Here is a 15,305-nt window from a genome sequence, read left to right as displayed (position 1 = left end):
TTTAGCAAGTCCGACCCGACTAATTTTCACGTTCTACCAGTCACAGATCCACAGCTATTCGCTAGTTAAACATTCGGTTGTTTCAGTGGTCTTCTTCGTAAGAAGTGCTCGCCAAAATATTCCGTACAGAGCACGAAACACGCCACACGGAATTGTTACTACGACCGTTTTTGTGTGTGTGTGTGTGTGTGTGTGTGTGTGTGTGTTCGAGGCCAGGGCTCTATCTCCTGGGGAGATTGGTCCCTCGTGTGTGTAGGGTAAGGTTGCTTACTTGGGACACCATTTATTAATATTATATGGGTACCATTTTGTCATCTTTGGAGATGCCTTTGGGCTCAAGTTGGTCCTTTAGGCATTCCTTCTTGGTGTTCTGTTGCTTTTGATTTGTAGTCTTTCTTTTCCAAACTTTTGTTTTAATTTCTTATAATCGTCAGGGGTACTCTGACTTTGTGCCATGGGGCTGGCTCAAAAGTGGCAAGGTTCTCTAGTTGATTCCTAGCAGGTCTGAGTTGATCTACCTTTTCTATTAGGCTTCTTGTTGTTTCTGTTATCTGTTGTTCTACCTTCGGCATTTGAAGTTCGTGGTGTATCAGTTCGGTGTTTGTCCACCATGGGGCGTTGAGTGCGAGTTTAAGACATCTATTTTGTAATATTTGTAGTGGTTAGGCGTTAGTTTTGCTTGTGATTCCCCAGGACGAGCAACCATACAGCATCATGGGTTGTATTATTGATTTGTAGATTTTCAGTTTCGTTGATGGTAGCATCTCCTTACTGGCAAGTAGTGGGTAGGTTGCATGGATGGCTTTGTTGATCCTTGTCTTTCTCTCCTCTACGTTCTTCTTGAATAGCATCTTTTTGTCGATTGTGACCCCGAGATATTTAACGTCATTGGACCACTCAATGCGTCTTCCATTTAGTTCGATTCTGTCATGTAGGATGGGTCTTCTGCGAGTGAACATAATTGCTTTTGTTTTTTCCGCGTTTATTTTGACTTTATTTAGCATCGCCCATTTTTCTGTGAGGTCTACCTGTACTTGGAGCCTTCGTATTCTGGTATCCAGACGACGGTGACTCGCTAGTAGCGCCGTGTCATCCGCAAATTGTGCGAGTAGGGCGTTTCCAGTTAGTGGTATGTCATTTACGTAAACCGTAAACAGGGTGGGCGATAACACGGATCCTTGGGGGATTCCTTGGTCCAGCGGTCTTGTTTCGGATCTCTTGCCGTCGATTTGTGTGTAGAACCTCCTGTTTGTTAAGTAGCTGTCAATGGTTTTTAGGTAGCAATGTGGGATGTCTGTGTCCACTCTGAGTTTAACCAGTAGATTCTCCTTCCACACCTTGTCGTGGGCTTTCTCGACGTCTAGTAGGATTGCCGCAGTGGATTTGGAGAAATTCATGTTTCTTGTTACGTATTCGGTTATTCTCAGTAGCTGGAGTTCCGCAGATAGAGTTTCTTGGTAGGCGAATTGTTCTCTGCGTATGATGTTTCCATCTAATAGTGGTTGTCTGATTCTGGGTAATAGCACCCTTTCTAGTACTTTAGATAAAGTGGAAAGTAGACTTATGGGCCTATGGTTTTCTGGTTTTTTCAGGTCTTTTCCTTTCTTCGGTATTGGCACTATTTTACTGATTTTCCATGCATGAGGAAAGTAGTGTTGGATCATGCACGCACTAATTACTCTCGTTAGGTGAACCAAGGGTTTCCGTGGCAGGTGTTTCAATTGCATGTTGGAGATTTGGTCCGGTCCTGGTGCAGAGTTCGTTCCTAGCTGGTTAATTATTTTTCTGACTTCTGCAGGTGTCGTGAGTTCTGGTCTATCGTTTACTGGGTCCTCTCTTATGCGGTTTGCTTCGGCTACGACTCTGTCTTCGAAGTCTGCTGCTTCGGGGTGTGGCTGAGCTTCTTCATTTATCGTGTTTTGATTTTCATATGTGGCGGCGAAGAGTTCCGCTTTTCTTAGGGCGTCGAAGATTAAGATGTTGTTGTTGTCTTCTAGTGCGGATTTTCTTGGTTTGGAGTTTCTGGTGCCTTTGATTAACTTCCAATCGTCTCGGTTGCGGGGGCGAAGTTCACTCATTCGATCCTCCCAGATTTCTGCCTTCCATTCCTTCACTCTACGGTGGATCCGTTTCGTTAGTCGGTTTATTTCTGTTCTGTCTGCTGGATTTCGGGATCGTAACCACCTGCGTCTTGCTTGGTTCTTTAGATATTTGAGATCTTGGATGAGTGGTGGGAGGGTGTTGAATTTTTCTTCCAGAAATGTGATTTTTGTTGATGCTTGCCTATGTGCTGATTTGATTTTTCCTGTTAGTTTATCTATTGCTTCATCAATTTGCTGTTGCGTGTTTAGTTCGATGTTTGGCCGTACATTGTTGTTCAGCCATCTTTCGAACTGATCCCAGTCTATTGTGGTGGTGCATCTCTGTCTTGGCGGCTCAATCGCTTTTCCGACATGTCCAATCACGGGAGGTGGTCGGACGTGAGTTAATTTAGTACCCTTAGGTTGAAATCGGGGTCAATGTTTTTTGCGATGGTGATGTCGAGAACGTCTGGTTGGTGTCTTAGATTATAGGGGATGTAGGTGATTTCTTCAGGAGCTGTAATAACTGCGTGGAGACGTCCTTCTAGGTTTTGGAGCATATGGCCTCTTGCGTTATTTCGGCGCGAGTTCCAAGCCGCGTTTTTTGCATTTAGATCTCCACACAGGGGCTGAGGTATGCTGCTACTAGCGCTATTTTTCCATGGTCTGTTTTTATTGTGACGATTGTGGCCTCTAGTGATGTCATCGGTGGTGTCGGTTCTGGGTTGTGTGCTGATCCTCCTCCCAGTCGGTTGACTCTATCTATTCTGTGGCATGTCATATTTCGCAGACTGAAGTCTTCTGTTGGGCGCAGGTGGGTTTCTGTGACGAATAAGACATCGATTTTTTGGTCTTCTACAAATACGTTTAAAATGTGTTTCTTGTTTTTAATTCCTCTTGCGTTAAAATTGCAAAATCAGAGGTTTGAACGCTTTGGGGGGGTCTAATTTCCATTATCGGAGCCGAAGAATTTCATCACTCCCCCGATGATTGCCATGATCTATGACATGATGTCTGGTGCTGCTGTAAATTCTTGAATAGTTGTTGTTGTTATTGTAATTATATTTTTCCACTGAAAACGTTCCCACAGTGATTTGATCTGATTGAACATTTCGAAGATAAAGACGAAAAGTTGTTCTGTTGATTGTTGTTTGTGGTCTGCTGGTTTTGGTTGTCGCTGGATGAGGTGGTTGCTTCGTTTGCTTGTACATTTGTTGCCCAGGCTCTGCGCCTCATTTGTTGTGCTTCTGCTGGGGTTGGCATTGCAGTTTTCTTTATGGTTTGTTGCGGTTGTCTGGTGGTGGTTGCTGCGTTGACTGGTCTTTGTTTGTGGTAGGCCCTGATTGCTTTCTGGTATTCGTCGCACCCTCTGAAGGACGCAGGGTGACCGTCTTGATTGCAGTTTGCACAGTGGAGAGTTGCATTTGGCGGTTTGGTGCAGTCTCTAGCTCTGTGGCCCCCTCCACAGCGTACACATCTGGTGGGCATGTCGCAATAGTTCGCTGTATGGAAGAACCCCTGGCATTTTTTGCACTGAGGGGGGCCTTCCATGTTCTCGTAACTTTCGATTGTGACTTTCGTGTCCAATATGTATCGGACATGGTAGATCGCCTCATTTTCTGGTCTTTTGTCTAGTGTGACGACGAAGACGTCCATTAGGTGAAGATCCTTGGTTTCTGTATTTCTCTTTCGGTATTGGTGGACATGTCTGGGATTGAAATTTAGTAGTCGGAGGTCGGCTGCTACTTCGTCTTCCGTGATTGTGACCGGTAGTCCTTTTACTACGACTTTCAGTTGTCTTTCTTCCTGTGGTTGATGTGTGAAATTATGAATCTTGCGGTGTTTGAAGAAAGCCAGTGCTGTTCTCTGATCGGTGATGGTGTCGAAATGATACTTTATTGTTTTTTCCTTGTGGATGGCTTTGATCTGTCCTTCCATGTGTTTTTTGAGCGTCGCATTCAGGGTGAGATAGTGTCCCTCGTATTGAATTGTGATCGGAGGTACGCGTGGTCTTTTTTCCGCGGTTGGAGGCATGTTGCGTTCTTCTTGTGTAGGTGGATTTGCTTCCTTGGTGTTTGCAGCGTTGCTGGTGGTTGTTCTCCCTGTTAGCGGTTCCAAACGGTTTTGAGTTGTAACCGTGAACTGCTTATTGGGGGTTCCCTCATCTGTGGCGTTTTTCCTTTTTATGGTTTTCCGGCGGGGTGGGCTTTGGAATTCTCCTTCATTTTCTCTTTGTTCCATTTCCTCGTCACTTGATGTGTCTGGGTTTGACGATTGGTACTCCATTACTGCGTCATTCTCTTCGTCTTTCGTATGGTAGTCGGTCTTTTGTCCTTGATAGTCGGCGGTCATGTTGGCACCGGCGTTGGCAGCCATTACAGCTTTCTTTTGTCCCTGCAGTTTTTCAATTTGTTGTCGTAACGCCGTCTCGACGATTTGGGTGGGTGGTTGGTTCAGCTCAGACCTAGCCGCGGAATCTGCCTTTGCCCTACTCCTGGATCTTTGCCTTGAGGAGCGCGGACGTACACCAGCCGGGGGGTCGGCCATATGCTTGTCAGCCGCCCGGGGATGAGGCCCTGGTTCCTCTTTGTACCCTATGCTATTCACCTAACTGCCCACTTAGCATGGGCGGCCTCGCCTGTCGTCTATGTCGGCCCTATGACACGACAATTTTGCTTTTGACGCGTAGGAGGTGTCTCGTACTGCTACACGCTCCTGCCGCGTCCACACAGCTCGGCTGCTCGGTGACCGATGTTTATTCGCGTGGGAACTGCGTAATTCTGATTGGCTGTTGATCTACACGACCATTCAGAATGTTCCTTCCTGATCATTCTCGCGGCAAATCTTGCCTTATCCAATCACTAATTTGATAGTAATTGTCAGCAAAACTTCAATTTCTTGACTTATGTTTAATCAAAATAAGCAAAGTGTTAAATATTCTTCAAATTAATAAATAAACTTATTCCGCCTCTAACTTCCATTCTGGCTGCTTTTGTACAAATGCATGCTCACACAGACATACATCACTTGAATCGTGGTTGCAACATAACTTTTCCACAGTTCGTTTGTACAAGGTTTAACGTAAAATGAAATACTGAATTTTAAAATATGTCCCACACACATTCTCTCAATCATTCTCACGCACTCACACAACAAAATACAATCAAATAATAATTTTTACCAATTTTTGTATTACGTAATGCAAAGTGACGAAAGTTTTAAAAAGAAAATCCTAATTAATTGATTTTTATGCACTGACAACTTTGTAATGGCTTCAAATGATAATGAAAGTCAATCTGTTATTGTTCCTAACTTGGTTTTAAAAAAACAAGCGTAGGTTTTAGGATTTTTAGGTAATTCTCTTTATCTCCGGAACTATAATAAATAAAAATCTGAAATTTTGACAGCATCATTCCATTAATAACAGAAGGCTGTATAAGAATTTGAACAAAATCGGATAATAACTAATATGGATTATTTAGATTCGTAGAGAGTATGAATCTTCGTATCGACTGAATGTTACGCTATGCAGTTCTCACGGCAGGCAGCATCAGCTGTGCTGTGAACAGAGAGAAAAGAAACATAGCCGTCCTGCACCCACCGTACTAGACAGTTGCGTGCCTTACTGCACGAATGTTATCTCGTAATAACTTGCTGCATTACAGAATGATGACAAAACTAGTAAGAATAACAGATACCAGGATGATATTCGCGGAAAGAATTTTAAGGTAATATAATTCATAGAGAGTGCATGTCATAGATCTAAATGGTTAAGGTCTCAGAGATAACAAGAGATTAGTACCTTGAGACACTTTCTTCTGACCACCAGTTCCATTATGAACAGGAAATGTGACCGTTTAGTTTTCTCAGTTATAAAATGTACAAACGGCACTGTGTCAGAAGGATAATGTATTCTTTTGTGGTCATGTAGGCATTGGTTTGTATAGGATTGTAGTTGGTTTTATAAGTCCACGTCAGTTTTAACCATCATGTTTCTTGGTCCTGTTTATCAGATGCCTGAATACCAACCTGGCAAACAAGTATTTTCGCAGCACAGCTCTCATCAAGCTATACGTACATTATGTATATTTCATTTCAGCTAATTTAATGGTGTGCTTTTTGTTTAGTGACAAGAAGCTTATGACTAACTTAATTGGAGGCTGACTTTCAATTTCATCTGATTGCCATAAGAGTTCAGTAGACTACCCAACATTAATATTGTCACTTCGAAACGACAATCTAGTCTAGACCTGAAGGCAATGTCGTTGGTTGGTTGGTTTGAGGATTTAAGGGACCAGTCTATGAGGTCATCAGTCCCTCCTACTTCGAACAGGCAAGGCAACAAAACTACACGCGAAAGAAGAGCCTAGTGCACAAAACCAAAAGGAAAGAAAATCTCAAGGTTTATCAAAGTTCAACAAAGCCTGGATAAAGGAACAAGGAAGAAGAAAAGTGGAGGGGGGAGGAAGAAAAGTGGGCGAGGTGCCCCATCCAGGGAGCAGACGGAGGCCCTCAAAGGCAGAAACTGCAATGGGGGACACACCCTCACCACTTACTAGAGGCACCCCACCCAATAATACATAGTAAAGACTAATGACATGGACAGGGCAAGAGAAACACAGGAAAACGTAGTAAGAACACCAAGTCAGACAGAACACACTCGAAAGGAAAGAAAAGCAAAAGAATGGTCAGAATGAATTCTGGGGCAGACCTACAAGCGCAGATAGCCACTGCCCGGTTGGTGCCAAGGAACCGACAGGGCGTCCTGCCAAGCCCTCAGTGGGCCAACAAGTCTGGGCGACCCCGTTAGAGAGAGTGATAGAAACTCCTTTCATGAAAAAACCTTAAAACCTGGTAAGCCACTGTGACATCATGTGCTAACACCAAGGGTAGTGAGTCAGGAAGATTAAGAGTCTGCCATAGGGCAGTGAGGATATGACAGTCCAGCAAAATGTAGACCACCATTAAATGGGCACCACAACGACAGAAGAGCAAATCCTCGCAATGGAGGAGATGACTATGAGCCAGCCAAGTTTAGCTGATGTGGAGATGGCAAATAACGATGGAGTCCTTGCAAGAGGCCCACATAGAGGACCTCCACAAGTTCCTCCCTGGGATCCCAATGTGTCCCAGGGTTCAGACAAAGACCACTGAGGGTCCACATTGAGACCAAAATAGGAGTCCTGGATACTCAGAACCAAGGGAGAGTGTAACACTGGTCAGGAGCTTGTAAACTACTCAAGGAGTCGCTATAGCTGAGGAAGCACTAACCGGTGCAGGAACGGATATGCTCAAGAGCACAAGAGATGGCTATCAAGTCCACAGTGAAAACACTGCAGCTATGTAGCAAGTAACAGATTTCATTATATCCCATATGATGTAAGCAAAGCCAACATGATCAGCAACCACAGACCCATCAGTTTAGACTACTTCCAAATCAGTAAACATGCTAAGAATGGAGAGGAATTGGTGGTGAAGGGCCTCAGGTAGAGTCGAGTCTTTTGGACCTTGTGATAGGTCAAGACAGAGCTGTGGATGCAGTATGAACCATGGAGGTGTACCTGGAGAAGAACTGGTAGAGGGGAATGTTGGAGTTCTGAAAAAGGCACCAGGTGTGAATGGCTATCATAACCCCAGACCTGGGCCACCATTGCACGAGGCTGATCTCTGCATCTGAAAAGAGGAGACTGTAGTTCAAGTGCTCTATGGAGCAGTGGATGCACAATGCATTAGCGATCAACTGTGGTTAATGCAGAACACACAATGGTGGGACCCCTGCCTCCACTAGAAGGCTGATAACTGGTCCAAAATGTTCCAGTCACCAGCCATACCCCACAATAGTGCATCCGATCCAGCATCTGTAATGTTGAAGGTGCTGTCAAGCTGTATGTCAGACTCCCATAATCTAGACGGGACTAGTCCAATGCTTCATAGAGGTATAGCAGAGTAGAACGGTCTGTGCATCAAAGAGCACTGAAGTGTGACCAATATGTCTGCCTTAGTTACAAAGAATGGGAAGCCATGTCAACTGGGCATCAAATACCAGTCCCAAAAAATGATGAGTGTCCACCACATTGGGGGGTTGGCCAACAAAGAACAGACACATAAGGAATACATTTTTCAGTGTTGACACAAATGCATAATGCAGATCTTGGCTGCCGAAAACTGGAAGATATGAGTGAGAGGCCAAGTCTGTGCTCTGTGTTTTGCTCCCTACAGTCTGCATTCAGCAATAAATAACTCCACACGAACAGACCATCAAGGTCCAACGCCCATCATGGATGAACAAAAATAAATGCAAAAGTCATCAGCATACAAAGAGGGGGACACTGTAAATCCATATCTGCCACAAGACCATTGATAGCCACTAAAAAGAGAGAGACCCAAAACAGAGCCCTGCAGATCAAAGAAGACTGCAACAAGGTGCAGATAGACTGTGGGTGGACTAAATTATCTGCAGGAGAGCAGCTTTGGCGGAAACCCTCGTGGGCTGAAGCCAAAAGGTTCCAGGATTCAAGGATACAATGTAGCATCTAATTCACTACATGTTCAAGTAACTTGCAGAGGGCATTGGTTGAACTGATTTGACGACAGCTTCCCATTTGAAGAGTTGACTTAGCTGATTTCAAACCTGGAGTATTGACACTTTCTTGCCACTGGGAAGGGAATTCCCCCTCACTCCAGAGATTGTTGAAAAGGGCACGTATGTGACGTTGGCTACCCACTGATAAAGCGTTTGATTGTGATCCTGGTCCAGGATAAGAGATGTGTCGGTGCAGGGAGCAAGGGCACTGGCGAATTACCACTCTCTAAGCGGGGCATTATAAAGCATATTGTCTGCAGCTCGTGGTTGTGCGGTAGCGTTCTCGCTTCCCACGCCCGGGTTCCCGGGTTCGATTCCTGGTGGGGTCAGGGATTTTCTCTGCCTCGTGATGACTGGGTGTTGTGTGATGTCCTTAGGTTAGTTAGGTTTAAGTTCTAAGTTCTAGGGGACTGATGACCATAGATGTTAAGTCCCATAGTGCTCACAGCCATTTGAACCATTTTTGAAAGCATATTGGCCGGCCGAAGTGGTCGTGCGGTTCTAGGTGCTACAGTCTGGAACCACGAGACCGCTGCGGTCGCAGATTCGAATCCTGCCTCGGGCATGGATGTGTGTGATGTCCTTACGTTAGTTAGGTTTAACTAGTTCTAAGTTCTAGGGGACTAATGACCTCAGAAGTTGAGTCCCATAGTCCTCAGAGCCATTTTGAAAGCATATTGTTACTGCATAGTCTAAATGGATCTGAATAGCCACCGCTTCCAGCAATGTATGGAGAGGAATCCAGGAACTAACACTGGCTGTGCAGACCAACGTACAGACCCCACCAGAGGCTCAGAAAGGACCGACCTGGTTCCAGCAGAAGGTTTGGAAACCACAAAGAGTCTGCAAATGAGTATCCATGAAATGATATTCCTGCAATGCAACACAAGCTACAGAGCAGAGAAAAAGAGGAGACTGGAATTCTGAATTCTGGAAGATGATGATAGTAAACATTACAATTTCATTGGAAGAGAATAGTACAAGAGCCTGGATGGACTTTGAATGGGCTTGAACCGATCATTGGGCCAAGTCAGTGTTCGTCACTGGTAAATAGGGAGTGATTTCCGTGAATGTAAGATTGGATCCTAATTGAGACACCCCCTGGGATATCTAAGGGATCTTGTCCCATAACTTTTGCATCTTCTTCTTCTCCTTTGGAGGGTGCGTGGAGATGTGGTCAGGAAGACAGCCAGCTGCAGTAATATCCGGATCTGAGAGAGAACGAATGGCCTTGAGCCCCATAGAGCGTGGGTCCTGTGTCTGACTCGAAGTGACAGGATCCTTATGCTGGACACGCTAGGGAGGGGGGGCTCCTTGAGAGAGCCCCATACCCAGTGCGTGCCAGAGAAGAGGGTTTCTCCTCTGACTGAGGAGAAGGAGCGGTTTCGTGACGGAGGGAATGGGAACTGCGTGGGAGGAAGAAAGGGAAGTGGGGCAGGAACGTGTAAGGAGGAAAGAGGAGGAGGAAGCGGAGGGGGAGGAGGAGAGGACACAACAGAAGCGTAGGATGATATTAGGGATTCCAGTTGGAGATAGCCAAATTTCAGCCAGTCCTCAGAATAGGACAAATGCTCAAGAGATTTGAATTCCTGAATCTTCCTTTCCCTTTTATAGATCAGGCAATCCGGCAAATGAGGAGAGAGTGAGTTCATGCACTTGGGCGACACTGGAGACAGTGCATGGAAGGTGGGATATAGGGCTTCATGTTGTAACGGTGAACCATAACCTTGACTCTTCTGGGAAGGCACCCCCTCAAAAGCCGGAATGAAAGCGTTGGTGTCAACACCATTAATGAAGACTGCACCATGCCAGATTAGTTCTTAGTTCATCGCCAGATTGAAGGAAGAGATCCCTATGGAAGATAATGCCCTGAGTCACATTTAAGGACTGGTGAGGAGTGATGCTCACTGAGATGTATCCTAAGTGCTCACAAGCACAAAGAGAGGCCAACTGACTGGCAGAAGATGTTTTAATCAATAGGGAACAAGATCGCATCTTACTGAGTGAGTCTACTTCACCAAACTAGTTCCATGTGTTCGACAAGAAACAGTGACTTGATGATAGCGAAAGTCTACCTGTCTGTATTGGAATAAATCAAGTAATGGGGAAACGGTTTCACCCCAAGCTGGCGAACCTGGCCGAGGGAGAGCCGAGGAAGCATGAGTAGTAGCGGGCAGAGAACTGTTCCTTTCTGATGAGATGACTACAGAAGACCAGCCAGAAGTTTGGAGCTTAGGACGCTTCATGTGCAGAACATCTGCACTGGTACCACCCACTCCGACCACAGAAGGGAGTTCTTCCCCAAAGGGCTCACATTATGAAAATAATTTATAAAAGGAAGTCACACCCCAAAGAGGACCAGAAAAAGCTGAAAAAAGGGAGAGTCCAGACATTACACAGAAGAGCGAAAGGGGATAGCAGAAATGAGGGAATAGCTGTGTAGTCATGAAGGGAAACGCCAGAGGAGAAGTGGGTCAGGAGGGGTAGGAGCCACAATGGGAAGGAGTGGATATGGAGAAGAAAATGCAGCCTGGAAGAGAAGAAAGACTGCAATAACTGGAGACCCTATGAGCACCACAAACGTACCCACGAAAGAACTGTGGGCCCCCTGGGATGGAAGGTAGGATCGTCAATGAAGCACAGCACTTACATCTGAAAACACGTTTATTACTGACGCAAAGTGCAGACAGAACAGAATTGACCTTTTGGGGAGGGCTGTGGTGTCACCGCCAGACACCAGACTTGCTAGGTGGTAGCCTTTAAATCGGCCGCGGTCCGGTAGTATACGTCGGACCCGCGTGTCGCCGGTATCAGTGATTGCAGACCGAGCGCCGCCACACGGCAGGTCTAGAGGGACTTCGTAGCACTCGCCCCAGTTGTACAGCCGACTTTGCTAGCGATGGTTCACTGCCTACTTACGTTCTCATTTGCCGAGACGATAGTTTAGCATAGCCTTCAGCTACGTCATTTGCTGCGACCTAGCAAGGCGCCATTATCAGTTACTATAGATATTGTGAATCATGTACCGTCAAGACAGACGTTCATCAGTAATGGATTAAAGTTAAGTATTCCACCAGCTACGTTCGTTTTTCTAAATTCTAATTTCCTTGTCCTGTTCCAGATCTCATGCCAGCATGTGTGAGCTAAAACGCGTGCATTTCGGCCTCCTCTAGTAACACGGTGTTGGCTCTCCTGCCAACCACAACATTGGCGACGAGGCAAAACCGCGTTCTTATCGATATTGCCCTGATTTACTTGTGTAATGGCTTCGCCACAATCTCCAAATGTACTGTCCGAATTTTATCGCTTACAGAAACAGCAGACGCAGGCCTTACTGGATGCCCTTGGACAGCTCGTCCAGGGTCAACGAGCGATGCAAAACAATGCGGCAGCAGCCGCTCCACTGCTAACGCAGCCACAACACGCAGTTGCACCAACTTTTCAACCTTTTGCTGCTGCACTGGAAAGCTGGACGGAGTGGTCACGCCAATTTGGATTCCATCTCGCCGCCTACAGAATTCAAGGTAACGAGCGGCAGCCTTATCTCTTATCATGTAGATGTAGGAAGATGTAGGAAGTATGCAGCAGACCTCAGTAGTTACTGTGCCTAGAACAGTTGCAAAGTCGAAGAGGAAGAAGAAGGTTCTGCTGTTAGGTAGTTCACATGGCAGAGGTGTAGGCCAGCAGTTGCAGGAAGTGCTAGGAAGTGAGTACCAGGTCACCAGCATTGTGAAGCCTAATGCAGGGTTGGCTCAGGTGACTGTTAACATAGGGGGGTTATGTAGGGATTTTACTAAAGAGGATCAGGTAGTGATTGTGGGTGGGGCTGGTAATAGTATTGGTAGGGATGGGGAGTATAACATAGATGGTGACCTGGAAAAGATAGCCACTCAGACTGGCAACACGAATGTGCATTTCGTGGAACTGTTTCAGCGTCACGATCGGCCTCATCTTAATACAGCCGTCAGGCGTAATAACATGAGACTTGGGGGTGCGCTGATGACAGAAAGCATGGGTCACATTTCAGTGGTGTCGGTGGAGTCTATCAGCAGGACGGGTTTCACTAGACACGGCCTGCACCTCAACAGGTATGGGAAGGGGAGGTTGGCAAAGCTTATAGGTGACAGCATAGGTGGGGTTGGTGGGATCACTCATGGGAAAATTCCTGCAGTAGTGTGTGTTAGAGCTGCACCTTTTTTAGATTGAAGTCAGCTGATAGGTATTCCTGCTTAAGGGAAGTCTCTCTAACAAGGGAATCACTTTTGACAAAGCTTAGGTATCCGAGTAATGAGGGAATTAGTATATTTCATCAAAATATACAAGGTATTAGGGATAAAGTTAGTGAACTGCTTATAGATGTTGACTCTGAAATTATTGGTATATCTGAACACTTCTTAAATAAGGAGATAATTCAGAGGCTTCCTTTACCAGGATACAGGTTGGCTGGCTGCTTTTCGAGGAGCTCTTTGCGGTGTGGGGGAGTAGCCATGTATGTGAAAAACGGCATCGCATTTGAGTCAATTGATGTTTCAAAGTACTGCACTGAAAAGGTGTTTGAATGTTGTGCAGGTGTGGTTAAATTTAACGGAGTTAAACTTGTAACTGTTGTTATTTATAGATCCCCAGACTCCGATTTCACAGCATTTTTGCTAAAGCTAGAGGAGGTTCTTGGTTCACTTTATAGGAAATACAAAAAGTTAGTTATATGTGGTGACTTCAATATCAATTGTATAAGTGATTGTGCAAGGAAGAGGATGCTGGTAGACCTCTTTAATTCATATAATCTTATGCAAACCGTATTCTTTCCAACGAGAGTGCAAGGGAACAGTAGAACAACCATAGACAACATTTTTGTTCATTCCTCATTACTAGAAGGGCATTCTGTTAGAAAAAAGGTGAATGGCCTTTCAGATCATGATGCGCAAATTTTAACTTTAAAAGATTTTTATGCTGCAACTCGTGTTAAATATAGTCATCAGCTGTTCAGGAAAGCTGATCCGGTTGCTGTAGAGACCTTTGTAAACCTTATAAAGGAACAAGAGTGGCAAGATGTTTATAGCGCTGAGACAGTAAACGATAAATATAATGCTTTTCTAAAGACCTTTCTCATGCTCTTTGAAAGTTGCTTTCCGTTACAACGTTTAAAACAGGGTACTACCACAAACAGGCAGCCTGGATGGCTGACTAGAGGGATAAGAATATCTTGTAGAACAAAGTGGCAATTATATCAAAACGTTAGAAACAGTCAAAATCTAAATGCAGCAGCCCATTACAAACAGTATTGTAAGGTGCTTAAAAATGTTATTAGGAAGGCAAAAAGTATGTGGTATGCAGATAGAATAGCTAAGTCTCAGGATAAAATTAAAACCATATGGTCAGTCGTAAAGGAAGTTGCTGGTCTGCAGAGACAGGTCGAGGATATAGAATCAGTGCTTAGTGGGAATGTCCGTGTTACTGATAAGTCGCATATATGTACAGTATTTAATAATCACTTTCTGAATATAGCAGGTGAACTAAATAGAAACCTAATTCCAACAGGGAATCATATAGCGCTCTTAGAAAAAAGTGTTCCGAGACTGTTACCTGAAATGCTCCTCCATGATACTGACAAGAGGGAGATTGAGTTAATAATTAAATCACTAAAGACCAAGAACTCTCATGGATATGACGGGGTATCTAGCAGAATACTGAAGTATTGTTCTATGTATGTTAGCCCAGTACTTAGCCATATCTGTAACTTTTCCTTTAGGAGTGGTCGGTTTCCTGATCGATTAAAATACTCGGTAGTGAAGCCACTTTATAAAAAGGGAGACATTGATAATGTTGACAATTTTAGACCTATTTCTATGCCATCGGTGTTTGCTAAAGTTATCGAGAAGGTTGTATATACAAGGTTACTGGAGCATTTAAATTCACATAATTTGCTGTCAAATGTTCAGTTTGGTTTTAGAAATGGTTTAACAACTGAAAATGCTATATTCTCTTTTCTCTGTGAGGTTTTCGACGGATTAAATAAAAGGTTGCGAACGCTAGGTGTTTTCTTTGATTTAACGAAGGCTTTTGACTGTGTTGACCACAAAATATTACTGCAGAAGTTGGACCATTACGGAGTAAGGGGAGTAGCTTACAATTGGTTCGCCTCTTACTTTAAGAACAGAAAGCAGAGGGTAATTCTCCGCAATATTGAGAGTGGTAGTGATGTTCAGTCCCAATGGGGCACTGTTAAGTGGGGCGTTCCCCAAGGGTCGGTGCTGGGGCCACTGCTGTTTCTTATTTATATAAATGATATGCCTTCTAGTATTACAGGTGATTCAAAAATATTTCTGTTTGCTGATGACACCAGCTTGATAGTGAAGGATCTTGTGTGTAATATTGAAACAGTAACAAATAATTTAGTTCATGAAATAAGTTCGTGGCTTGTGGAAAATAATTTGATGCTAAATCACAGTAAGACTCAGTTTTTACAGTTTCTAACTCACAATTCAACAAGAACTGACATTTTAATCAGACAGAATGGGCATGTTATAAGCGAGACGGAACAGTTCAAGTTCCTAGGCGTACGGATAGATAGTAAGCTGTTGTGGAAAGCCCATGTTCAGGATCTTGTTCAGAAACTAAATGCTGCTTTATTTACCATTAGA

The sequence above is a fragment of the Schistocerca nitens genome, chromosome 3, assembly GCF_023898315.1.
Source record: "Schistocerca nitens isolate TAMUIC-IGC-003100 chromosome 3, iqSchNite1.1, whole genome shotgun sequence".
NCBI classification, from domain to species: Eukaryota; Metazoa; Arthropoda; class Insecta; order Orthoptera; family Acrididae; genus Schistocerca; species Schistocerca nitens.
The sequence above is the reverse complement of the archived record's forward strand: the minus strand, read 5'-3'. Positions refer to the sequence as shown.